The sequence below is a fragment of the Engystomops pustulosus genome, chromosome 5 (assembly GCF_040894005.1).
Source record: "Engystomops pustulosus chromosome 5, aEngPut4.maternal, whole genome shotgun sequence".
In the NCBI taxonomy this organism is placed as follows: domain Eukaryota; kingdom Metazoa; phylum Chordata; class Amphibia; order Anura; family Leptodactylidae; genus Engystomops; species Engystomops pustulosus.
The window spans coordinates 114,338,615-114,366,094 of NC_092415.1; positions in this window are offsets into that span (position 1 = coordinate 114,338,615).

A 27,480-nucleotide genomic window follows, 5' to 3' on the forward strand; every position below is an offset into this window, starting at 1 on the left:
GTTTAACCCGAGAGCTAGGGGTAGAGGACGAGGGCGTGGGCGTCCAACTACTGCAGGGGTCAGAGGCCGTGGTGCTGTGCGGGGTGAGACACCACCTGCTGATGAGGGAGCAGGGGAACGCCGCAGAGCTACAATAACTAAATTCATCATGTCTGAAGTTACTGGGATTCGTGGTCGAGCACTGTTGAGGCCAGAACAGTGCGAAGAGGTGATGTCGTGGATTGCGGACAATGCTTCTAGCCATTTGTACACCAGTCAGTCTTCCACACAGTCCACCCATGTCACCGAAATCAGCACTACTCCAGCTCCTCCACCTCAGCCTCATTCCCCCCAGTCTGCCCCCTCCCAGCAAAATTTTGCATTTGAACCGGCAGACTCTGAGGAACTGTTTCCTGGACCCTTCCCACAGTCACAAACCACTTGTCCGGTTGCTGCTGAGCTATTTTCCGATGCCCAGGTTTTCCACCGGTCGCAGTCTGTGGGTGATGATGATATTATTGACGTAGTGGAAGAAATGTGTAAAGAGGTGTCGGACGATGAGGAGACATGGTTGTCAGACAGTGTTGAAGTTGTTGTCAGGGCAGGAAGTCTGAGGGGGGAGCAGACTGAGGGATGGGAGGATGATGAGGTGACAGACCCAAGCTGGGTTGATAGGCCAGGTGAACACAGTGCTTCTGAGACGGAGGCGAGTCCTATAGCAGAACAGGTTGGAAGAGGCAGTGGTGGGGCCAGACGGAGAGGAAGGGCCAGAGCTGGTGCATCAGCGCCAAATGTTTCCCGTAGTCAAGCTCCCGTGGCGAGGGCTAGATTTTCAGAAGTCTGGAGGTTCTTTAAAGAAACACCGGATGACCGACGGACTGTGGTGTGCAACCTGTGCCAAACCAGGATCAGCAGGGGTTCCACCACTACTAGCTTAACTACCACCAGTATGCGCAGGCATATGAATGCTAAACACCCCACTCAATGGCACCAAGCCCGTTCACCTCCGGCCGGGCACACCACTGCTCCTTCCCCTGTGTCATCTGCTAGTCAGCCCCCTGCCCATGACCCCAGCCCAAACACAACCCGTGCAAAAACCCCATCTTCGCCTCCACGATCCTCCACAGCATCCACCAGTTTTCAGCTCTCCATACCCCAGGCGCTGGAGCGCAAAAGGAAGTATAGTGCAACCCACCCACACGCCGAAGCCCTCAACGTCCACATCTCCAAACTGCTTAGCCTGGAGATGCTGCCCTATAGGCTGGTAGAGACCGAGGCCTTTCGAAACCTCATGGCGGCGGCCGCCCCTCGGTATTCGGTCCCCAGCCGCCATTACTTTTCCCGATGTGTTGTCCCAGCCCTGCACAAGCACGTGTCAGACAACATCATCCGTGCCCTGACCAATGCCGTTTCTGACAAGGTCCACCTGACCACGGACACGTGGACGAGTGCTGCCGGGCAGGGCCACTATATATCGCTGACGGCACATTGGGTTAACTTGGTGGAGGCTGGGACTGAGTCTGACCCTGGGGCTGGTCATATACTGCCGACGCCGAGGATGCCTCCTCCTCCTCCCACCCCTCCTCCACCTCCTCCTCCCAATTACCATCCGTGGGCATGGCGCCATCAGTCGGTAGCTCTAGGCACAGCAGCAGTGCCATCGCTAAGCGACAGCAGGCGGTGCTCAAACTGCTGAGCCTAGGCGATAAAAGGCACACCGCCCAAGAGCTATTACAGGGCATCACGGAGCAGACTGATCTGCGGCTGGCACCGCTGAACCTGAAGCCAGGCATGGTTGTGTGTGACAACGGCCGTAACCTGGTGGCGGCTCTGCAACTCGGCAGACTAACACATGTGCCATGCCTGGCCCATGTGTTAAATCTCATAGTTCAGCGTTTCCTCAAGACATACCCCAATCTGTCTGATTTGCTCACAAAGGTGCGCCGCATCTGTGCACATTTCAGGAAGTCCAGCACAGATGCTGCCACTCTCAGGGCAGCGCAGCGCCACCTCCAACTGCCCGCTCGCCGACTGTAGTACGACGTGCCCACGAGGTGGAATTCAACATTAACCATGTTATCCAGAGTTTACCAGCAGCGCAGAGCGCTGCCAGATGTCAATTTCCACCAGAACTGGTAGTCAGGTCAGTCAGCTTCCTCAAGTCTACAATGAGGAGTGGACGTGGATGTGTGATATCTGTCAGGTGCTGAGTAACTTTAAGGAGTCAACACAGATTGTCAGTGGCGATGCCGCCATCATCAGCCTCACCATCCCGCTGCTTGGCCTGTTGAAAAACTCTCTGGTCAGCATGAAGTCGGAAGCTTTGCGCTCGTCACAAGAGACGGGGGAAGAAGATTCCCTTGTTGATAGCCAAAGCACCCTCAGGTCTGTTTCTCAGCGCATATCGGAGGAGGTGGAGGAGGATGAGGAGGAAGAGGAGGAAGAGGAGGAGAATGTTGGCGAGACAGAAGAGGGGACCATTGTTCAGTCCTTCACTTTTCCGCGTGTATGGGCAGAAGAAGAGGAGTTGGAGGAGTTGGAGGAGGAGGAAATGGACAGTCAGGCCAGTGAGGGGAGTGAATTCTTGCGCGTTGGTACTCTGACGCATATGGCAGATTTCATGCTAGGCTGCCTATCCCGTGACCCTCGCATTCAAAGAATTTATTCCAGCACCGATTACTGGGTATTCACTCTCCTGGACCCACGGTACAAGCAAAATCTTTCCACTCTCATCCCTGGAGAGGAAAGGAGTGTGAGAATGCATGAATACCAGCAGGCCCTGGTGCACAAGCTGAAACAGTATTTCCCTTCTGACAGCGCTAGCGGCAGAGGGCGTACTTCTGCGGGACAAGTAGAGAGGGAGAGTAGGCGAGCAGGCAGCTTGTCCAGCACTGGCAGGGGTACACTTTACAAGGTCTTTGCCAGTTTTATGTCACCCTAGCAAGACACTGTCACCTGTCCCCAGTCTCGGCAGAGTAGGGCAGATCTTTACAGAAAGATGGTGAGGGAGTACGTAGCTGACCATACCATCGTCCTAAATGATCACACAGCTCCCTACAATACTGGGTTTCAAAGCTGGACATATGGCACGAACTGGCGCTGTATGCCTTGGAGGTTCTTGCCTGCCCTGCCGCTAGCGTGTTGTCCGAGCGGGTTTTCAGTGCAGCTGGTGGCATCATCACCGATAAGCGTATACGCCTGTCGACTGACAGCGCTGACAGGCTGACGCTTATCAAGATGAATAAAGCCTGGATTTCTCAGGATTTCCATTCTCCACCAGGTGAAAGAAGCTCAACCTGAATAATTTATGCACTCCTCCTCCTCATTGTCCTCCTTCTCATCCTCTTTGTACACTAAAGCAGAGGAAACTGGCTATTTTTTGCCAGGGCCAACTGGCTCTAGCTATAGTACTCTATGTATTTAATTTTTCTGGAGGGCCACCTACCCGGTCCTCTGTTTTAAACAATTTTTGGGAGTGCCACATACAGGCACTCAATCTATTTAATTTTTCTGGAGGACCACCTACCTGCTCCTCTGGTTTGAAAACTTTTTTGGACTGCCACATACAGGCACTATCCAAATTAAATTGTCTCCATACCAGCCTCCACACATCGTCTTTTTAGCTGCCTCCACACGTTGTCCCCATTGCTACCTCCACACGTCATCACCATAGCTGCCTCCAAAAGTCGTCCATATAGCTGCCTCCATACATGGTCCCCTTATCAAACGAGCTGTGTCAGGTAGAATTTTGGGTTGTTTTCATGGCTTCCACATCAAACTTGTTAACTTTGTCGCCACCCTGCTGTGTAATCCACAAAATATACTGGCAAACTTTTATAATTTACCAATATTATTTCAGCGCTTCTTGCGCATCTGTTTACATTCCCCTCACCCGCCATAACCCAAACTTATAAGAACACTACTACACTTGATCTTATACAAAAGGTTCTTAGAGGTGCTGTTTGGGGAGTAGCCGAGAGACAGGGGCTTGGATTGGCGAAAGCTCGCCTGGCAGCGGAGCGCCAGCTCCATCCCAAGATCCAACTAACATAGTTTTAACTGCAGCACCTTTAATCTACTACTAGTTCACTGCCTCCATACATGGTCCCCTTATCAAACGAGCTGTGTCAGGCAGAATTTTCAGGTGTTTCACCAGATACATAGTGGAACTCGGCCCATCTGTCGCCGCCATGCTGGAAACCTGAAGTTGCAATCATAGCAGCGCAATATGGATGCCCCATACTGACGCTCTTAATCATGGAACCATTTCCGAAAAAAACTATTAAAAATAGAACCACTATGCTATTCCATTATTCCTAGGTGAAATATTCAAACTACCCGGCCTGCTTTGAAAATTATAATTTTTTCAAAGTAAACGCTTCTGGCTCCCAGGCCCATTTTGGGTGGGGAGGAGCCGAGAGACAGGGGCTTGGACAGGCGAAAGGTCACCTGGCAGCGGTCCGCCAGCTCCATCCCAAGATTAGGCAGCCTCAGAGGCATCCATGCATGCTGCCCCTGCTGTTTCCTGTCCATTTCGCCTCCACGATCCTCCACAGCGTCCCCCAATGTCTCCATGCGCAACTTTCAATTCTCTATACCCCAGACGCTGGAGCACGAGAGGATATGCAGCACATCATCCACTTATCAAACGAGCTGTGTCAGGCAGAATTTTCAGGTGTTTCACCAGATACATAGTGGAACTCGGCCCATCTGTCGCCGCCATGCTGGAGACCTGAAGTTGCAATCATAGCAGCGCAATATGAATGCCCCATACTGTCTCTCTTAATCATGGAAGTCGTCTTCATGGCTGCCTCCACATGTCGTCCCCTTATCAAAAGAGCTGTGTCAGGCTCATTTTTTGGGTGTTTCACCAGATACGTTATGGAACTTGGTCACTATGTCGCCACCATGCTGTGTTATCGACTAAATATACCGTCAACCTTTTGTTCCCATAGGAAATCATTTCAGCGCTTCTTGCTCACCTCCTTTGGTGAAACCTGAGTCCATTTAGGGTATGTCGCCATGACACTCTCTAGCCTGCTACTGCTGCCGCTGCCTCTGCATGCCGTCCCCTATATTGTCAGGGTCAATTATTGGATGTTTAAGATGCTATCTAGCCTCATTCGGTCACTCTGTCATGGCCATGGTGTTGCCCATAATTTTGGCATAATGGTGTGATTAAGCAGCCTCAGAGGCATCCATGCATGCTGCCCCTGCTGTTTCATGTCCATTTCCGTGGTGTTTCCATCCTTTTCTGAGGTTCCCTGGTGTTTGGCCAAGCTTCCCTGTGCAGAGCCTTGGTCCCCTTGAAAAATGCTTGAGTCTCCCATTGACTTCAATGGGGCTCGTTATTCGAGACAAGCACTCGAGCATCGGGAAAAGTTCGTCTCGAATAACGAGTACCCGAGCATTTTAGTGCTCACTCATCTCTAGTGCAGACACTTCTTAAATATTTGTGCAAGCAGTTTACATGCAAGCTCCATCAGAAAACTGGTGCAAATCCCTTAGTAAATGTGCCCCATTGTTCTTCAAATTAGTTTAAAAGTTTGGATGTTATCTTTTGTGATTAATTATGAAAAATGGAAATTGGGCAAAAATTTGGAAACATTCTTTATTTTCAAAGTTCTAAATTCTCTACATTTGAAGCAGAAAGTCATAGCACTAGAGATGAGCGAACATACTGGTCCGAGCTTAATGCTCGTTCGAGCATTAGCGTACTCTAAACTGCTCGTTGCTCGGACGAATACTTTGCCCGCTCGAGAAAATGGCAGCTCCTGCCGTTTTGCTTTTTGGCGGCCAGAAACAGAGCCAATCACAAGCCAGGAGACTCTGCACTCCACCCAGCATGACGTGGTACCCTTACACGTCGATAGCAGTGGTTGGCTGGCCAGATCAGGTGACCCTGGAATAGACTAGCCCCTGCCTGCGCTGCTCGGATCATTCTGTGTCTGGATGCCGCTAGGGAGACAGCTGCTGCTGGTCAGGGAAAGCGTTAGGGAAAATTTATTAGGGGTTTGATTTCAATTAGGCACAGTCTGCCAGTTTCTTTTTATTTTACGTTTATTTTTTTAATAACTCAGCGTCATCTCATCTGGCATAGCAGTGTGCTTTCATACTTGGCTAGAAAATAGCCATAGGAGAATCCAAACGGCTTACTTACGCCTACAATAGCGTTATATATATTTTATTTCTGGTTGATCTGCTGGTGGCTGTCCTTACTGCAGTGCATCTACTACCAAATTGTGAGGAATTTGTAGTGAGACTTGCGACCTTTGTGTTTAGCGCTTAGTGACGCACATATCCATCGCAAAGACCGAAGTGGGAAAATTTATTAGGGGTTGGATTTCAATTAGGCACAGTCTGCCATTTCCTTTTTATTTTACGTTTATTTTTTCATAACTCAGCGTCATCTCATCTGGCATAGCAGTGTGCTTTCATACTTGGCTAGAAAATAGCCATAGGAGAATCCAAACGGCTTACTTACGCCTACAATAGCGTTATATATATTTTATTTCTGGTTGATCTGCTGGTGGCTGTCCTTGCTGCAGTGCATCTACTACCAAATTGTGAGGAATTTGTAGTGAGACTTGCGACCTTTGTGTTTAGCGCTTAGTGACGCACATATCCATCGCAAAGACCGAAGTGGGAAAATTTATTAGGGGTTGGATTTCAATTAGGCAAAGTCTGCCATTTCCTTTTTATTTTACGTTTATTTTTTCATAACTCAGCGTCATCTCATCTGGCATAGCAGTGTGCTTTCATACTTGGCTAGAAAATAGCCATAGGAGAATCCAAACGGCTTACTTACGCCTACAATAGCGTTATATATTTTATTTCCGGTTGATCTGCTGGTGGCTGTCCTTGCTGCAGTGCATCTACTACCAAATTGTGAGGAATTTGTAGTGAGACTTGCGACCTTTGTGTTTAGCGCTTAGTGACGCACATATTCATCGCAAAGACCGAAGTGGGAAAATTTATTAGGGGTTGGATTTCAATTAGGCACAGTCTGCCATTTCCTTTTTATTTTACGTTTATTTTTTCATAACTCAGCGTCATCTCATCTGGCATAGCAGTGTGCTTTCATACTTGGCTAGAAAATAGCCATAGGATAATCCAAACGGCTTACTTACGCCTACAATAGCGTTATATATTTTATTTCTGGTTGATCTGCTGGTGGCTGTCCTTGCTGCAGTGCATCTACTACCATATTGTGAGGAATTTGTAGTGAGACTTGTGACCGTTGTGTTTAGTGCTTAGTGACGCACATATCCATCGCAAAGACCGAAGTGCGAAAATTTATTAGGGGTTGGATTTCAATTAGGCACAGTCTGCCATTTCCTTTTTATTTTACGTTTATTTTTTCATAACTCAGCGTCATCTCATCTGGCATAGCAGTGTGCTTTCATACTTGGCTAGAAAATAGCCATAGCAATAGGATAGCCTCGTTTGGTTTTAAAAACTAAAAAACACAAAAAAACACAAAAAAAAGTTAAAAAAAAATTAAAGTTATAACTTTCATTTTCAAAATGTTTAACCCGAGGGCTAGGGGTAGAGGACGAGGGCGGGGACGTGGGCGTCCAACTACTGCAGGGGTCAGAGGCCGTGGTCCTGGGCGGGGTGAGACACCACCTGCTGATGAGGGAGCAGGGGAACGCCGCAGAGCTACACTCCCTAGGTTCATGTCTGAAGTTACTGGGACTCGTGGTAGAGCACTGTTGAGGCCAGAACAGTGCGAACAGGTGATGTCGTGGATTGCCGACAATGCTTCGAGCAATTTGTCCACCAGTCAGTCTTCCACGCAGTCCACCCATGTCACCGAAATCGGCACTCCTCCAGCTCCTGCACCTCAGCCTCCTCCCCCCCCAGTCTGCCCCCTCCCAGCAAAATTTGCCATTTGAACCGGCATACTCTGAGGAACTGTTTTCTGGACCCGTCCCACAGTCACAAACCACTTTTCCGGTTGCTGCTGAGCAATTTTCCGATGCCCAGGTTTTCCACCAGTCGCAGTCTGTGGGTGATGATGACCTTCTTGACGTAGTGGAAGAAGTGTGTAAAGAGGTGTCCGACGATGAGGAGACACGGTTGTCAGACAGTGGTGAAGTTGTTGTCAGGGCAGGAAGTCCGAGGGGGGAGCAGACTGAGGGATCGGAGGATGATGAGGTGACAGACCCAAGCTGGGTTGAGAGGCCGGGTGAACACAGTGCTTCTGAGACGGAGGAGAGTCCTCGACCAGAACAGGTTGGAAGAGGCAGTGGTGGGGCCAGACAGAGAGGCAGGGCCAGAGCAGGTGCATCAGCGCCAAATGTTGCCCGTAGTCAAGCTCCCGTGGCGAGGGCTAGATTTTCAGAAGTCTGGAGGTTCTTTAAAGAAACACCGGATGACCGACGGACTGTGGTGTGCAACCTTTGCCAAACCAGGATCAGCAGGGGTTCCACCACTACTAGCTTAACTACCACCAGTATGCGCAGGCATATGAATGCTAAACACCCCACTCAATGGCACCAAGCCCGTTCACCTCCGGCCGTGCACACCACTGCTCCTTCCCCTGTGTCAGCTGATAGTCAGCCCCCTGCCCAGGACCCTGGCACAAAAACCCCATCGTCGCCTCCACGATCCTCCACAGCATCCACCAGCGTTCAGCTCTCCATACCCCAGACGCTGGAGCGGAAACGGAAATATAGTGCAACCCACCCGCACGCCCAAGCCCTTAATTTCCACATCTACAGATTGCTTAGCCTGGAGATGCTGCCCTATAGGCTAGTAGAGACCGAGGCCTTTCGCAACCTCATGGCGGCGGCCGCCCCTCGGGATTCGGTCCCCAGCCGCCACTACTTTTCCCGATGTGCCGTCCCAGCCCTGCACCAGCACATGTCAGACAACATCATCCGTGCCCTGACCAACGCCGTTTCTGACAAGGTCCACCTGACCACGGACACGTGGACGAGTGCTGCCGGGCAGGGCCACTATATATAGCTGACGGCACATTTGGTGGACTTGGTGGAGGCTGGGACCGAGTCTGACCCTGCGGCTTGTCATATACTGCCGACGCCGAGGATTGCGGGGCCTACCTCGGTCCAGGTCTTTCAGGCATACTATGCCTCCTCCTCCTCCCACCCCTCCTCCACCTCCTCCTCCGAACTACCATTCGTGGGCATGGCGCCATCAGTCGCTAGCTCTAGGCACAGCAGCAGTGCCGTCGCTAAGCGACAGCAGGCGGTGCTCAAACTGCTGAGCCTAGGCGATAAAAGGCACACCGCCCAAGAACTATTACAGGGCATCACGGCGCAGACTGATCTGTGGCTGGCACCGCTGAACCTGAAGCCAGGCATGGTTGTGTGTGACAACGGCCGTAACCTGGTGGCGGCTCTGCAACTCGGCAGACTGACACATGTGCCATGCCTGGCCCATGTGTTAAATCTGATAGTTCAGCGTTTCCTAAAGATATACCCCAATCTGTCTGATTTGCTCACGAAGGTGCGCCGCATCTGTGCGCATTTCAGGAAGTCCAGCACAGATGCTGCCACTCTCAGGGCAGCGCAGCGCCGCCTCCAACTGCCCGCTCACCGACTGTTGTGCGACGTGCCCACGAGGTGGAATTCAACATTAACCATGTTATCCAGAGTTTACCAGCAGCGCAGAGCGATTGTAGACTGCCAGATGTCAACTTCCACCAGAACTGGTAGTCAGGTCAGTCAGCTTCCTCAAGTCTACAATGAGGAGTGGACGTGGATGTCTGATATCTGTCAGGTGCTGAGTAACTTCGAGGAGTCAACACAGATGGTCAGTGGCGATGCCGCCATCATCAGCCTCACCATCCCGCTGCTTGGCCTGTTGAAAAACTCTCTGATCAGCATGAAGTCGGCAGCTTTGCGCTCCTCACAGGAGACGGGGGAAGAAGATTCCCTTGTTGATAGCCAAAGCACCCTTAGGTCTGTTTCTCAGCGCATATCGGAGGAGGTGGAGGTGGAGGAGGATGAGGAGGAAGAGGAGGAGAATGTTGGCGAGACACAAGAGGGGACCATTGTTCAGTCCTTCACTGTTCAGCGTGTATGGGCAGAAGAAGAGGAGTTGGAGGAGTTGGAGGAGGAGGAAATGGACAGTCAGGCCAGTGAGGGGAGTGAAGAGTGTGAGACTGCATGAATACCAGCAGGCCCTGGTGCACAAGATGAAACAGTATTTCCCTTCTGACAGCGCTAGCGGCAGAGTGCGTAGTTCTGCGGGACAAGTAGCGAGGGAGAGTATGCGAGCTGGCAGCTTGTCCAGCACTGGCAAGGGTACGCTTTACAAGGCTTTTGACAGCTTTATGTTACCTCAGCAAGACACTGTCACCTGTCCCCAGTCTCGGCAGAGTAGGGCTGATCTTTACAGAAAGATGGTGAGGGAGTACGTAGCTGACCATACCATCGTCCTAACTGATCACACAGCTCCCTACAACTACTGGGTTTCATAGCTGGACATGTGGCACGAACTGGCGCTGTACGCCTTGGAGGTTCTTGCCTGCCCTGCCGCTAGCGTGTTGTCCGAGCGGGTTTTCAGTGCAGCTGGTGGCATCTTCACCGATAAGCGTACACGCCTGTCGACTGACAGCGCTGACAGGCTGACGCTTATTAAGATGAATAAAGCCTGGATTTCTCATAATTTCCAATCTCCACCAGGTGAAGGAAGCTCAACCTGAATAATTTATGCACTCCTCCTCCTCCTCATTTTAGTCCTTCTCCTCCTCTTTGTACACTAAAGCAGAGGAAACTGGCTATTTTTTGACAGGGCCCACTGGCTCTAGCTATAGTACTTTATGCATTTAATTTTTCTGGAGGGCCACCTACCCGGTCCTCTGTTTTAAACAATTTTTGGGAGTGCCACATACAGGCACTCAATCTATTCAATTTTTCTGGAGGGCCACCTACCTGGTCCTCTGGTTTGAAAACCTTTTTGGACTGCCACATACAGGCACTCAATCTATTTCATTTTTCTGGAGGGCCACCTACCTGCTCCTCTGGTTTGAAAACTTTTTTGGACTGCCACATACAGGCACTCAATCTATTTCATTTTTCTGAAGGGCCACCTACCTGCTCCTCTGGTTTGAAAACTTTTTTGGACTGCCACATACAGGCACTATCCAAATTAAATTGTCTCCATAGCAGCCTCCACACGTTGTCTCCATTGCTACCTCCAAAAGTCGTCCATATAGCTGCCTCCATACATCGTCCCCTTATCAAACGAGGTGTGTCAGGCAGAAATTTGGGTTGTTTTCATGGATTCCATGGATTCCAGTTGTTAACTTTGTCGCCACCCTGCTGTGTAATCCACAAAATATACTGGCAAACTTTTATCATTTACCGATATTATTTCAGCGCTTCTTGCGCATCTGTTTACATTCCCCTCACCCGCCATATCCCAAACTTATAAGAACACTACTACACTTGATCTTATATAAAAGGTTCTTAGAAGTGCTGTTTGGGGAGTAGCCTAGAGACAGGGGCTTGGATTGGCGAAAGCTCGCCTGGAAGCGGAGCGCCAGCTCCATCCCAAGATCCAACTAACATAGTTTTAACTGCAGCACCTTTAATCTACTACTAGTTCACTGCCTCCATAATAATAATAATAATAATAATCTTTATTTATATAGCGCCATCATATTCCGTAGCGCTTTACAAATCATAGGAAACAAATACAAATGTAATGTAACAGAGCACAACATTTTTATGGAACAACAGGAGTGAGGTCTCTGCTCGCCAGAGCTTACGGTTTATGAAGATGATGGGGTAACACGAGGTAAAAGAATATTTAATGGTGAAGCCATTCTTCTTATGGAATAGAACAAAATATAATAAATGGAATTGCTGTCGCTTGAACCACTCAGCCGTCATCTTATATACCAGGTCCAGGGTGAATGGGACTGCAGAGAAGTCTGGTGCCTGTTGGTTGCTGGATAACAGATGGGAGGACGACACAGGACGGGTTAGTAGAAGAGTTAAAACTTCATGCAGTTAATGAGTGTTATAGGCTTGCCTAAAGAAATGGGTTTTAAGAGCACGTTTGAAACTTTGGAGGTTAGGTATTAGTCTGATAGTCCGGGGCAGAGCATTCCATAGAATTGGTGCAGCTCTAGAGAAGTCTTGGAGACGCGAGTGGGAGGTCCGCACTAGGGTAGAGGTTAATCTAAGATCACTGGCGGATCTAAGAGCACGGGTTGGGCGATAGACTGAGATAAGAGAGGAGAGGTAGGGGGGTGCAGCATTATACAGAGCTTTATGGATGAGGGTTATTATTTTAAACTGTATTCGAAAGGAGACTGGCAGCCAGTGCAGCGACTGGCATGAACTGTAGGCATACATGGTCCCCTTATCAAACGAGCTGTGTCAGGTAGAATTTTGGGTTGTTTTCATGGCTTCCACAACAAACTTGTTAACTTTGTCGCCACCCTGCTGTGTAATCCACAAAATATACTGGCAAACTTTTATCATTTACTAATATTATTTCAGCGCTTCTTGCGCATCTGTTTACATTCCCCTCACCCGCCATATCCTAAACTTATAAGAACGCTACTACACTTGATCTTATACAAAAGGTTCTTAGAAGTGCTGTTTGGGGAGTAGCCTAGAGACAGGGGCTTGGATTGGCGAAAGCTCGCCTGGCAGCGGAGCGCCAGCTCCATGCCAAGATCCAACTAACATAGTTTTAACTGCAGCACCTTTAATCTACTACTAGTTCACTGCCTCCATACATGGTCCCCTTATCAAACGAGCTGTGTCAGGCAGAATTTTGGGTTGTTTTCATGGCTTCCATGTTAACTTTGTCGCCACCCTGCTGTGTAATCCACAAAATATACTGGCAAACTTTTATCATGTACCGATATTATTTGAGCGCTTCTTGCTCACCTCCTTTGGTTCCTCTCTGCCACCCATTGGTTTGAAGCCTGAGTCCATTTAGGGTATGTCGCCATGCCACTCTCTAGCCTGCCGCTGCCTCTGCATGCCGTCCCCTATAGTGTCAGGGTCAATTATTGGATGTTTTAGATGCTATCTAGCTTCATTCTGTCACTCTGTCATGGCCATGCTGTTGCCCATAATTTTGGCATAATGGTGCATTTAAGCAGCCTCAGAGGCATCCATGCATGCTGCCCCTGCTGTTTCCTGTCCATTTCCGTGGTGTTTCCATCCTTTTCTGAGGTTCCCAGGTGTTTGGCCAAGCTTCCCTGTGCAGAGCCTTGGTCCCCTTGAAAAATGCTCGAGTCTCCCATTGACTTCAATGGGGCTCGTTATTCGAGACGAGCACTCGAGCATCGGGAAAAGTTCGTCTCGAATAACGAGTACCCGAGCATTTTAGTGCTCGCTCATCTCTAGTGTGGATTGATACAAAGAGGGTGAGATTAAATTACCCAGGGTTAAACCCCAGCGTGTTACTATTCTGCAGCGATCCATTAGGATTTTTTCCAATGTGGGATCACTTTTCAGTAAAGGTGTAAAAAAAATGTTTTGCCGCTCCTGATAATTTGCGATTTTCTGGATTTTTAATATTTTTAAGGTGCTCCATGAATCTGATTTTAAGTTTGTGCGATGTCTGACCAACATACATTAAATTGCATTTAATGCAATGTCAAACATAAATAAAATTGCTAGAGTTGAAATTAATGTAACTTTTTATGTGGAACTTTTTAGTACCACTACTATTTGAGAAAGAAGTACTTTTTCAGTCATATTTACATGTAATAGAATGTGTGTCTCCACATTTATAAAAACCCAAATGGGAGTTTCTTTAGTGTGGATTGATACAAAGAGGGTGAGATGAAATTACCCAGGGTTAAACCCAACCGTGATACCAGAATACTGCAGCCATCCGTTAGGATTTTTTCCAATGTGGGATCACTTTTTAATAAAGGTCTTTGTACGATTTTGGAGACATGTCTGAATTGAGGGCTGTATTGTAAAACTGACGTGCTACTGTTTTTATTACTGATGGCAGGGTTTATAGAAAAGGATGGATTAATTAGAGCCTCTTTTAGAAAGTCTGTTATGGATATTATTAATTTTGTTGGAAAAGGCCTGTTCACTGCTACAATTCTGTCTTGCTCTGGTAAGTTTCTCTACCAGGATGCTTTTAATTGTATGTGGTGGGTGTTGTGATCTGGCATGCAAGATTGTATTGCCACATGTCGGTTTGCTGAATGTGGAAGTGTTGATAATTTCACCCTCAGTGATGGTAAATTGCAGATTTAAGAACACTATATTGGGATGTGTGAAAAATGTGAATCCCAGATTGCAGGCATCATTGTTTAGGTAATCTACAAAGAGTGGTATGGCAGGTATCAGTATATCGTCGATGTACCTGCCTTACCACTCCAAACAATCATAGTATCATAGTATATAAGGCTGGAAAAAGACGCAAGTCCATCAAGTCCAACCTTTAAGAATTAAATAAATGTTTTATCCCCATAACCCGTGATATTTTTTCTCTCCAGAAAGGCATCCAGGCCTCTCTTGAACATTTACATAGAGTCCGCCATAACAACCTCCTGCGGCAGAGAGTTCCATAGTCTCACTGCTCTTACAGTAAAGAACCTTTGTCTATGGTGAAGGTAGAATCGCCTCTCCTCTAGCCGCAGAGTATGCCCCCTTGTCCTGGTCACAGGCCTAGGTATAAAAAGATCTTTGGAGAGATCCTTGTACTGTCCGTTCAGGTATTTGTACATTGTAATGAGGTCTCCCCTCAGTCGTCTTTTTTCTAAACTGAATAATCCCAAATTTATTAATCTGTCAGTGTATTCTAGTACCCCCATTCCCCTAATAATCCTGGTTGCTCTCCTCTGCACCCGTTCCAGCTCTACTATATCCTTTTTATACATGGGTGCCCAAAACTGTACACAATATTCCATGTGTGGTCTGACCAGGGATTTGTATAAGGGCAAAACTATGTCTTTATTATGAGAATCTATTCCTCTCTTGATAGATCCCATAATTTTATTTGCTTTAGCAGCAGCCGCCTGGCTCTGGTCACTAAAATTAAGTTTACCATCCACCAATACCCCCAAGTCCTTTTCAGCTCCAGTTTTACTAAGTAATTGACTGTTTAGAACAGGGGTCCCCAAACTTTTTACATAGGGGGCCGCTCACGGCCCCTCTCAGACCGGTGGAGGGCCGGACTAAAGTTTAAAAATAAAAAAAAATAAGAAATTCCTCTGTACACTGTGCATATCTTATTTTTTAGTAAAAATACAAAGCAGGAACAAATAGAATATTTAAAGTAAAGAGCAAGTACTTACCAGCATCTCAATGGGAAGTATGAGCCTGCTTTTGGTTGATAAGATGGTCAATGTCTGGTTCCATGTTTGTTACTGCTATTCTTAACAAGTGATGCAAGTGTGCATCACTTAGTCTGGATCTATTCGGCGATTTAAGATTTTTCATTCGAGAAAAAGTCTGTTCGCAGACATATGTGCTGCCAATTATGGTCGCCATTTTGAGTGCATGGTTCCGGTGATGAGGATATGTCTCAGAGGGGAGAGATGCATAGAACCTGTGCAAGCTGCTTGACTTGAACACGTCTTTCAGAGAGTCACAATTCTGCCATTTGGTAAACTGTATTCACATTTTCAATATCAATAGGAAATGGGTTACGGAAAAGCTGTATGTCCTGTTCATGGATTATGCCCCTCCATCATTTATTCTCCATACTGCCCCTCCATCATTAATTATTGTCCATACTGCCCCTCCATCATTAATTATTGTCCATACTGCCCCTCCATCATTAATTATTGTCCATACTGCCCCTCTATCATTTATTGTCCAAACTGCCCCTCCATCATTGATTATTGTCCATACTGCCCCTCCACCATTAATCATTTTATATAGTACCCCCATAATTAATTATTTTTTTTTATATCAGGGCCACTATTGTCCATACTGCCCCTCTATCATTTATTGTCCAAACTGCCCCTCCATCATTGATTATTGTCCATACTGCCCCTCCACCATTAATCATTTTATATAGTACCCCCATAATTAATTATTTTTTTTTATATCAGGGCCCCCCTACCGCCAAAATATATTTTCAGCTGGTTAAAAAAATGAAAAGCATACTCACCTCTGGCAGCGGCTCCCGCGTCTTCTTTCTTCGGGCTGCTGTAGGTCAGGAAGGGGTGCGTGGCGGCGTGATGACGTCATCACACGGCCGCGTAGCCAGGTTCAAGGAGCGATGTGCGCCGGGGTTGTCTTCCGGCCACATCGCTCCACCTGGAATAATAGTGCTCGAGCGGACACATCGGCCGCATCGAGCACTATTAAGGGACGGGCAGGAGCTCCTGCCACGACCTGCCTGGGCCTCAGCAGGAGCCACTGGCGCTCCAAGCGCTGGATGCGGCGGGGGCTGGATGAAAGTTTGTAGTTTGGGGACCACTGGTTTAGAACATAATTATACTTTTTGTTTCCATGGCCCAAGTGCATAACTTTACATTTATCTACATTAAACCTCTTCCACCATTTCTCTGCCCACTCCTCAAGCTTCCACAAATCACTCTGTAATGCTAAACTATTGACCTCAGTATTTATTACTTTACACAGCTTAGTATCATCTGCAAATATTGAAACTTGACTGTGTGAACCCACTACAAGGTCATTAATAAAAATATTAAAAAGAAGTGGCCCCAATACTGACCCCTGTGGCACTCCACTGGTAACATCAACCCAATCTGAGAATATGCCATTAATGACCACCCTCTGTTTTCTATCACTAAGCCAATTACTTACCCAAATACACAGATTTTCTCCTATTCCCAGCAGTCTCATTTTATATACCAACCTTTTATGTGGCACGGTGTTAAATGCCTTTGAAAAGTCCAGATATACAACATCCACAGCGTCTCCCAGATCCAGTCTTGAACTTACCTCCTCATAGAAACCAATCAGATTAGTCTGACAGGACCGATCTCTCATAAACCCATGCTGACGCTGGGTTATAAGGTTGTGCACAGTGAGATACTCCAGGATAGCATCTCTAACAAACCCCTCAAATATTTTCGCCACCACAGCAGTTAGACTCACGGGTCTGTAGTTTCCAGGATTGCTATTTGATCCTTTTTTGTATATTGGTACCACATTTGCTATGCGCCATTCCTGTGGAACATAACCAGTCCTCAGTGAATCTTCAAATATTAAAAATAACGGTCTGTCTATCACCGTACATAATTCATGCAGAACCCAGGGGTGTATGCCATCTGGCCCCGGTGATTTATCTATCTTAGTGGTTGCGAGGCGGCGCCGTACCTCTTCCTGGGTTAAACTGTTGACATTCCAAAAATAATTAACATTATTCCTCATTGTGTCTTCCACCAGGGGATTTTCCTGGGTAAAGACAGTTGAAAAGGCGACATTCAGTAGATTGGCCCTTTCCTCATCTCCTTCCACCATGACCCCCATGTTATTTCTAAGGGGACCCACACTCTCTGTTTTTAGTTTCTTATCATTTATATACTTGAAAAATAATTTGGGATTATTTTTGCTCTCCCTGGCAATATTTCTCTCAGTCTCTATTTTTGCGGCCTTTATCTGCTTTTTACAGGATTTATTTTTCTTTCTATAATCCTGTAATGCCTCATCGCTACCTTTACGTTTTAGCACCTTAAACACTTTATCTTTCTTGCTTATTGCTTTCCTTACAAGACTAGTTAGCCACATAGGCTTTTTCCTGTTCCTTTTATGCTTTTTCCCATAAGGTATGTGTTTCTCACAGGACTTTTTCAGAATATATGAGAAAAAGTCCCATTTTTGGGGGGGGGCTTTTGTCTTTGAGAACATTATCCCAGTCTATGCCTTTAAGGTCTTCCCTTAGTTGCTGAAAATTTGCCCTCCTGAAAAATCCATAAAAGGATTGGCATCAGTATAGATGTGTGTTTCTTCCCACCATGACAAGAGTTAAGTTGGCCAAAGATGGTGAAAATTTGGCCCCCATGCTGACTCCCGTTATCTGGAGGTAAAAATTCCTATCAAACAAGAAGTAATTGTGGGTCATGAGAAATAAACAGACATCCACAATATATCCTTTGAATTCTAATGTATAATGGCTATATTTATGGAGGTGAAATTATAAAGCAGTAGTAGCGATGTGATGGGGAATTGATGTATATGATGATATCACATCACAACTAAGCCACTGATACTCTGGTTTCCATGTTAATTTGGACAAAGAAACATCCATCGAGTCCTGCAAGAACTCCAGAATTCTGCTGACTAGAGGATGTAACAAATGGTCAAGCCAGCCACTGAGATATTCTAGTATAGACCCAATGCCCAAAATTATGGGACGCATTGGGGGCGTGACACACCCTTATGTGTTTTTGTTGGATTGCTGGAAAATTTTCTGTAAGTAGTAACATCATTAAGTACATATATACTCGAGTATAAGCCTAGTTTTTCAGCACAAAAAATGTGCTGAAAACCCAAACTAGGCTTATACTCAAGTAAAAAAATATAGGTTTTACCAGGTTTTTGTGGTAAAATTAGAGGCCTCGGCTTATACTTGGGTCAGCTTATACTTGAGTATATACGGTATATTTAGAATTTGATCTTTGTAAGTGTAAGAGGGTTTAGTACCTGGAGCTTGAGGAGGTTGCTTGGAGAGGTTACAGGTCATGCAAGACTCCATAGGGGGGAAATGTTAGAGATATCATATTTCTCTCCAGGTGCCATCTTGCTCTCTGTCAGCTATTTCATTATTCAGCGGCCATCTTGTGTAATCTCTCTGCTTGTTATACTTTGCAACAGTATCATTCTGGAGGACATGTTTTTTGATAACTTTTTATTGCATTCTTAATAGGTTTTTTTTCTTATGGTGTTCATCAATCGGATCCAGGGCATTAAGAAGTTTAAAAAAATCTGAAAGTTTAAAAACTATTTTAAAAAGTGATCAAAAGATTGTACAGTAAGCAAAATGGCAGCATTGAAAATGTCCACTCTTCTAGAGGAAGCCACAACAATCACAAGGCTAAGTGGACAATATTGTTTTCTTTATTCAACAAGTCATGGTGTTAGTGTGTTTCAAATCACAATGAATCTTGATCAAGCAATAAAAATAAATATAAAATAAAATGTCAAGCAATGAAAATGAAATCTCCTTCTGCAAAAAATTAGACCATATTGTATTTTTTATATTTCATGTATTTAAATATATCTTTTAGATTTATAACTTTTTCAACAGTCTTGATAACCATTTTTCATATTTACAGAAGTACAAAAGTAACATCAAAATGGTAATACAAGCCTTGTATAATACAAGAAATAATACAAGAAAATCTTTGAGGGAAACAAAATGGACAATCCCATGTACTGGTGGTCTTTATAAGCAAGGGGTTAATAGGCATAATTCTAAATTCAGTACCCAGTATGTTTTTTTAACTTTTCCAGATTCTAGTACTGTCAGTGCCCACACTTTATGTCCACAAGAAGTTTGAAGGACCTAAGCACATGGATGCAGTAGTTTGGTGTCAATCTGTCTGTGACAGACGTTACTTTATGTTGTACAATATAGCCATTTAAATGGATGGCCATATTGCCCATTGCAATGAATGGGGCCGTTGCTACACATAAATACAGCCGTATAAATGACTGTTTTCATACTTCATGAAGCCTTACTATGAGAAACTTCTCATAAATATTGCCCTTTCTACAGATATAAAAGTAATAATTTATGTAGGGAGATTATATTTACATAGTTATTTACACACTTCAAAAGGACATATGTCCAAGTTCAACCAAGGAAGACAAGGGAGGAGACTAAGGTTAAGGGATGTAAACTAACACAATTCTATGTTATAACATAATGATCAATACTAATTCAATTATCTATTACACATTACAACTATTTTCAAATTACTAACATTTTCCTTTGTATAATTGGCCAATCAATGGGAGAGAAGGTTTTTAGACTAGTGCAGAGTACAACTAGAAAGTGCCTACAACTAGACTAACAAATGATAAAATATATTGTTATTTCTACAGCTCCATCATATTCTTCTGCGCTTTACAGATCATGGGAAATATATACAAAAAATAAGGCATTATAGAGTAATAGCACGGATAGGAGTGAGAGCAATGCTCACAAGAGCTTACCGTCTAGGAATATAGAGGATTTAGCTATAAAAAGACACTAGACAGATGCAGTATAGATCCTGACAGATTAATCATGGTGTCTGTTGCTAGATGATTAACCCCTTTGTGTTACGCCATTTTAGGGCTTTAGAACCAGGCCTGATTTTGAAAATGTGATCATTGTCATTATAGGAGGTTATAACTTCGTAATGTTTTAACATATCCAGGCAATTTTGAGATTGTTTTCTCATCACATTGTACTTCAAAGTAATAGAAAATGTTGATGATATCTTTATCTTTGATATCTTTGTGTTTAAAATATCAAAAAAATGTAAATTTGGCAAAAATTTCTAAAAATTATTCATTTTCAAAGTTCTAAACTTTCTGCTTTACAGGCAGATAGACATAGCTCACAAGAAACTAACATTTCCCAAATGTCTACTTCATATTGGCATGGCTTTTTATGCATCCTCTCTCTTTTTTAGGTTGCTAGGAGGTTCAGAATTGTCGGTACAATTTTTTAAATTTTTATGAAAAAAACCAAAACCCCTTATTTAGAAAAACCTGCACAGCAGGTGCGCGCAACCCCTACGCACACCTGGACGTTATTGTACGTCCCTGTGGGTAGATACTTCTCGCACCGGGACGTGCTATCATGTTCTGCTTCTGGCACCAGCTCGCGAACAGAGCCGGTACCAGAAGCAGCAGCTGTCAGCTGTATAGTACAGCTGACACCGCGCTCTAACACCCGCGATCGGAGCCGGCTTGTCAAGCATGACCACGGCGTGTAAGGGTCTTCCTGCTATGGATCGGATCCCCTGTGTCGCATAACAGGGGATCCGATCCACTTATGGGCAGCCCCGAGGTCTGCCAAGTGCCCCAGGGCTGCCCGATGTTCGCATGTTACACTGCTCTACAAAGAATAAGCATTGTAAAGCAGTGTATTGGACTTGAAACAGCGATCAGAGCATCGCTGGTTCAAGTTCAAGTATGTATAAGTAAAAAAATGTTAAAAACATAAAAGTTTACACATAAGAATAAATAAAAAATAAATACATAAAAATATAAACCCCCTAAAATGTCACTTTCCCATAAAAACACTTAATAAAGTATAAAAAAACACAAACACACAAAAAAAGGCCACATATTTGGCATTGCCGCGTCCGTAACAATCTGTATAATAAAAAAGAATCATTACTGGATCTGCACGGTAAACGTCGGGGAAAAAAACACAAAAAACTTTCCTAAAAAAGATCATTTTTAATTAATACGTTAATAACATGATCTAAAAGTGATTAAAAAAATTTTACACATTCTAAAATGAGACCATTAAAAATAACAAAAAATAAGCCCCTTACCAGATTTGTCAGTAAAACTCAGTAAAATTGAATAAAATACACAAAACCCCCACATATTTGGTATTGCTACATCTGGGACAATCTGCATAATAAAACAGAATCATTAATGGACCCACAAAGTGAACCCTGTAAAACAAACTCAAAAAACGCTCCGAAATAAGATAATTTTTTATTAATACCCGTTAAAAAATGCTCTAAAAGTGATAAAAAAGCTACGCACTCTAAAATAAAACCCCTAATAACAATCCTTCTTGCAAAAAAAAAAAATTCCCTTAACCAGATTTGTCAGCCGAAAAATAAAAAAGGTATGCATATGAAAGGGTTGATGCTAAAATTAACATTTTCACCAAATTACATTTTATTCTGTAAAAATGGGAAAAAAATTAAAAATACTATATAAATAAGGTCTTTCCGTAATCGTGGAGACCCATAGAATAAAAGTAATATACTATTTTTATGGCATGGTAAACGGCCAAGAAAAAAAACACAAAAAAATTTTCCTAAAAATTGATGATTTTCATTTCCTCCACCAACAGAGAGCTAATAAAATCTCACCAATTAGCTATGGATGCACCAAAATTATGTACCAGAAAAGTGCATCTCATGTGGCAAAAAAATAAGCCCCTATAAGTCCACATTAAAAAAACAAAAAACATTATAGACACTATGCAAATCTGCTCTTGATGGTGCCTCCTTCCATTTTATGCCCGGCTGTGCGCCCATACAGCAGGTTACCACCACATATGGGGTATCAGTGTACTTGGGAGAAACTTTGTGGAGCCCTTTTCATTTAATCCATTAACAAATGTTTAATTTTCCACCCAAAGTGAGTATATTGTCAAAAAATATTACAATTTGTAGACCACACCTCCAGTTTGTTTTAACCCCTTTAAAACACCTAAAGGGTCAACAAACTGCTTAAAAGTGTTTTTTCATAATTTGAGGGGTGTAGTTTCCAGTATTTAGGCCTCTCACAGTCAATTTTTTGATGTTTTGGTGATGTTCCCAAAAATTTGAAAAATTGCACCCAAATTCTGAGTAAAATATGTGGAATTTTAAAAACCATGCCACCATAAAGCAGACATTTGGGAAATGTAAGTTATTAATTTATTTGGGTGCTATGGCTGCATCAAAATAGAGAATTTAGAACTTTGAAAATAAAAAATATTTCCACATTTTCGAAGATGTTTTATTTTCATAACTAAACACAAAAGATATCATCCAAATTTATAAACTAATTTGAAGTACAATGTGTCACGAGAAAACAAAATCCCCTGGATATCTTATAGCGTTCCAAAGCTATAAGCACTTTTAAGGGACAGGGCAGATTTGAAAAATGGGACCGCATCCTAAAGACAAAATGGGCTGAGTCCTGTATGGGTTAAGTGACTAAATAGCAGTAAAAAGCAGTAAATAGCAGTAAAATCCTGTAAATTATGCCATTTTAGAAACTGCAGCCTTAAACATGGAAAAAATCAACTTTAAGAAGTGTGTTATCTTTGAGATGTTTCACAGGGGTTAAAACAAAATGGAAGTGTAATTTACAAGCTATACTTTTTTTTAGACATTGTATTTATTTTGGCCAAAAATTAAAAATTAAATTAGCACAAAGTATTAAAATGACAAAAAACGCCACAAAGTTTAATAACCAATTTCTCCTGAGTAAGAGGATGCCCCATATGTGGTGGTAACTGCTGTATGGGAACACAGCCAGGCATAGAACGGGAGAAGCGGCATTCAGAGCAGATCTGCATTGTCACATTTTACAGGCTATAAAAAGTTTAATTTTTGGTCATTTGGAAATGTGGGGGATTATTGTTTTTGTGGCTGAGATCCACTTTTCAGGTACATCATTTACGGGGGGTTCAATAGCTAATAATCAGATTTTATTATCTCTTTGTTGGTGGTTAAAAAAATCATTTGCTCTTGTTTATGGTTTTTAGCATTTTTTTTCCCAGACGTTCAACATACCATAAAAAAATGTGTTCTATTTATTCTATGGGTCATCACAATTACGGCGATGCCCCATTTATATAGCTTTTTAAGTATAACTTGTTGAGCAGAACATAGAACTCATTTTGTGAGTTATTTGCTTGTTTCTGCATCGCCATGTAACAATGGGCATAACATTTATATTTTTTTCTTTACAGAGCTGTTTTAGAGCTTATTTTTGCTTACTCTCTCTTGGTATTATGTCGGGGTAAATGTTACTTTTTGATCACTTTTTCTGCGCTTTTTATGAGGTCAGATATGAAAATTTCCTTTGTAAGTTTTTTAGTGTTTTTTTAAGGTGTTCATTGTATGGGTTGTGACAATTTTATTTTATTGTTTGGTCCGTTACGGATGTGGTGATACCATATATGTTGTGTTTTTTTGGTGATTTTCACTTTTTTAGGTTTTATTTGATTATTATTATTTTTTAATAATTTTTTTTTAAATTGCACTTTTTCTTAAAACTTTTTTTTACTGATTTATTCTGTCCCAGTGTGGGACATGAACAAGTGATCATTTGATCATTGTAATATATTACATATATATTACATAGTCAGTCTATGCTTTCTGCATAGGCTGACAGTTGCACTGTTAGATGGTGCAGAGTGCACAATCCTAGCAGGCTGCTACTATAGGAAGCTCTGGGTTCCTTGAACGCTGTTGGAACTGGTACCCATAGGGCTTACTAGGGTAACTCTAAGACTAGGGATTACCTGGGACCATCCTTGTAACTAGGGCGAGTGGAGTAGAGGGCATACTAGGGGCAATGCATCCATTTTCCTCCTGACCATGATATGCCTGAGACCCATTATCTACAACCCTCGTCTCCTTCTACCTCGGGATGGGTGAGATCTGAACATTTTTTCTTTCTACCCGTTGTAATGACAATACATTACCCCATTCAGAGTCTATAGTTTTTATGCTGTATGTGTTTGCACAAGGACCATTTGTTTCCTTTACAGATTGACAAAACGTACTTATCAGCAACTTGAGTTCATATACTTAATGCTGTATACTTAATGTTTGTGTTTGCATCAAACTTGGATGGTTGCTGTACCCGTCAGAAAACCAACTAATTGACTTTGGTCAGGTTTTTGTTTATAATTTTATGTGATGGTTCACTCTGGTGTTTCTTTCTTTTAACCATAATATTAAAAGTTACGTTTTATATGCCCTCACCTATTTATATATGCAGAATATTGGGATGGTGGCCTCTTTCATTGCATGCTGCAGTATATGATAACAGGCTTGTATTTTGATTTTTTTTGATACTATGGGGCACATTTACATACTCGATCACTGGAGTTCACAGATTGCCAGAAGGGTGATTCACTAAGATTGTGCGCCCAAAACCATGAATGTGTCCCGCTTTCCCGCTCGGGTCTGACAGAGTTCACCAGTTTGTTTATGGTGCATCTTAAACATAGGGTGTGCAATACAATTTAAAAGTTAAATACCTCGCTCAGTCCGAATTAGTCAGCCTGTCTGATGACACGACCCCTATTTAGTGTCACATGGAAGCCAGCGCAGCTGTGCCACCAAAAGGGTCACATGAGTCACAATCCCAGTGCACACACTTCATGCCTTGAAGTGTAACCGTCATTTGAAATAATCTATCATATTGTGTATGGGAGGATGTAGTGAACATTTTCCTTATTTACTTTATTAACAATTTTTACTTTGTTTGTAAAATAACAATCAAGCTACTCCCTCCTATAGAGACGCGTATTTCAGCCTGTACAGTGTGTATCTATGGAGGCAGCATGAGCTCACATCTAATCTCCCTGTGTTTGATTTTTTGGTTAAACAGCCCCCTCTCCCCAAAATATCAAAAATCATCTGAAATGACGGTTACTCTTTAAAGTACAATAGCTTCCCAGTGCAGATCTTAGTTCATGCTTCCTTTGCTTATATTATAAATTTAGATTACAAAATGGATATAGACATTACATTTGATATTCTGTTGCCATCTATATACTTAAGGAAATTTATCAAACTGTCTGCAACAGTTAGACAGTTTTTAACCACTTATTTATCTGGTATGAAAAAGGGTGGTCTCAGAAGAAGGTTGGGGCTTTTCAAGGAAAAGGTTTGTGAAACTTATGCAAATGCATCAAAATCTTCCCGCACTTTCTGGAGCAAAGCTGATGAACTGATAAATGGTTCAAGTAAGACTCCACAACACAGTGATAAATGTGGTGAAGTATAAAATTGTCTAGTCTAAGGCCCCTTCTACACTGGCGTTTTTCACGCGCGAGTTCTGCGCGTGCATTTGACGCTCAGAACTCGCATTGCACTCTGTCCCATTGTATTCAATGGGTCTTTCTCCATTTGCGTGGTTTTCAACGCGCGTGCTTGCGTTCGTTTGCACGCGCGTCAAAATCGCAGCATGCTCTATTTTTGCGATTCACGCGCATTTTTCACGCCCCATTCAAGTCTATGGGGACGTATCAAAAACGCATTGCACTCGCAAACATTGCAAGTGCAATGCGAGTGCAATGCGTTTTAAACGTAAGGGTTGCTAGGTGACCAGTATAACAGTATTTCCCCTGCTCGCGAACGATCATTTAATTAAAAAAACACAATGAAGAACAGTGAAGAATAGAATAAAAACATTGTACACAGTGAACACAATGACCACAGGATCATTTAAGATAAAAACACAGTGCAGAACACAGTGCAGAATAGATTACAGATGTTCGGCACATCTGCTAAATTGTCGGGAGATAATATACGCGCGGAACAGTGAAGAATAGATCGCAGATGTTTGCAAATTATCAGAAGACATTATTTTTCAATTAAATAACACATTTTAATCCCAAATCATGGTCCCTTTGAAAACTGCTCGAGTCTCCCATTGAAACGCGCGTCAAAAATGCGCCGAAAACGCAAAAACAACGCTAACAACACGCGCGTGAAAAACGCAAAAACGCAAATTACTCCAAGGAAAAATGGAACAAAAACGCAGCCAAAACGTCAGTTTTTCACGCATTGCACCCTGACGTGAAACGCAACGCTAGTGTGCAAGAGGCCTTACTGTGCACTCTTTGCAACACTTTTGGTAAATATCCTGGTTTTGTTTTATACAGCTGATATATGCTATATGCTTGGCAAAGGTTTATATCAAAACATTCATTTGGATGGCTCTGCATTTGGATGCAACTGCCCTCTTATGAAATTCAATCAATAGAAATTCAGGGCCCTCTAAGTTGCACAATTACAACAGAAAGTGTTTTTTGTATGTACAGATATCATCTCAGCCTTATTGGAATCTTGGAATCATAATTAAAACTAGCAGTTAGTCTCTATTTTCAAACAAGGTATCTTCTAGAAAGAACACTTTGTTTTGCCCTAGATAAAAAAGAACATTGTCCATTCAGATCACATTGTGGCGAACATTTCTTGTCTTGGACTTGAAAAAGCTGTCAGCATTTAAGTAGAGTTCTTCTGAATAAAATATACAAATGGCTTTTTGCTGTGTAAATGGCACATTTTACATAGAACAAACACAGTGCTAACTTGTCATTATCTGTTTGGAAGAATGAACCTGTACATGGAAACTGACAATGTTTTGCTGGCAAACAATTTGTCAGATCGCCTTTACGTTTTAGTAGCCCGCGGAGATATCCTACAAGTAAGTAGGAAAAGGAAAGTGAATGATTAGAAGTGAGAGCTTCAGGCGACTCAAACATAGTTTAAGTAGCCTGTCAGGAAAATCTGTGGCCCTAGGCATGAGGATTACTTTTATTTTCAAGCCAGTTATTGATTTTTGTATAAAGAAAATAATTTGGTATTGTTGCTTAAGGTGTTACTTGGTGAAAAATTAGCCACATATGTCATTTACTACCAGTCTTTAGCTGTAACTTAGCTTTTCATTATGGTACAGCTTGAGCAACTGGGAAGAAGCATTTACTACCTAAAAGGTACTACTTTCTTTATAAAACATGGCACACTAATCGAAAACACAAGTATGCTGAAAATTAAATTTAAAAGCCTATAATTTAGTATCTTCCTTGCCAGGAATGATGGCTTTCATTTACGAAGGAAATCCAGAGCTGTTCAGGGTCAGAATG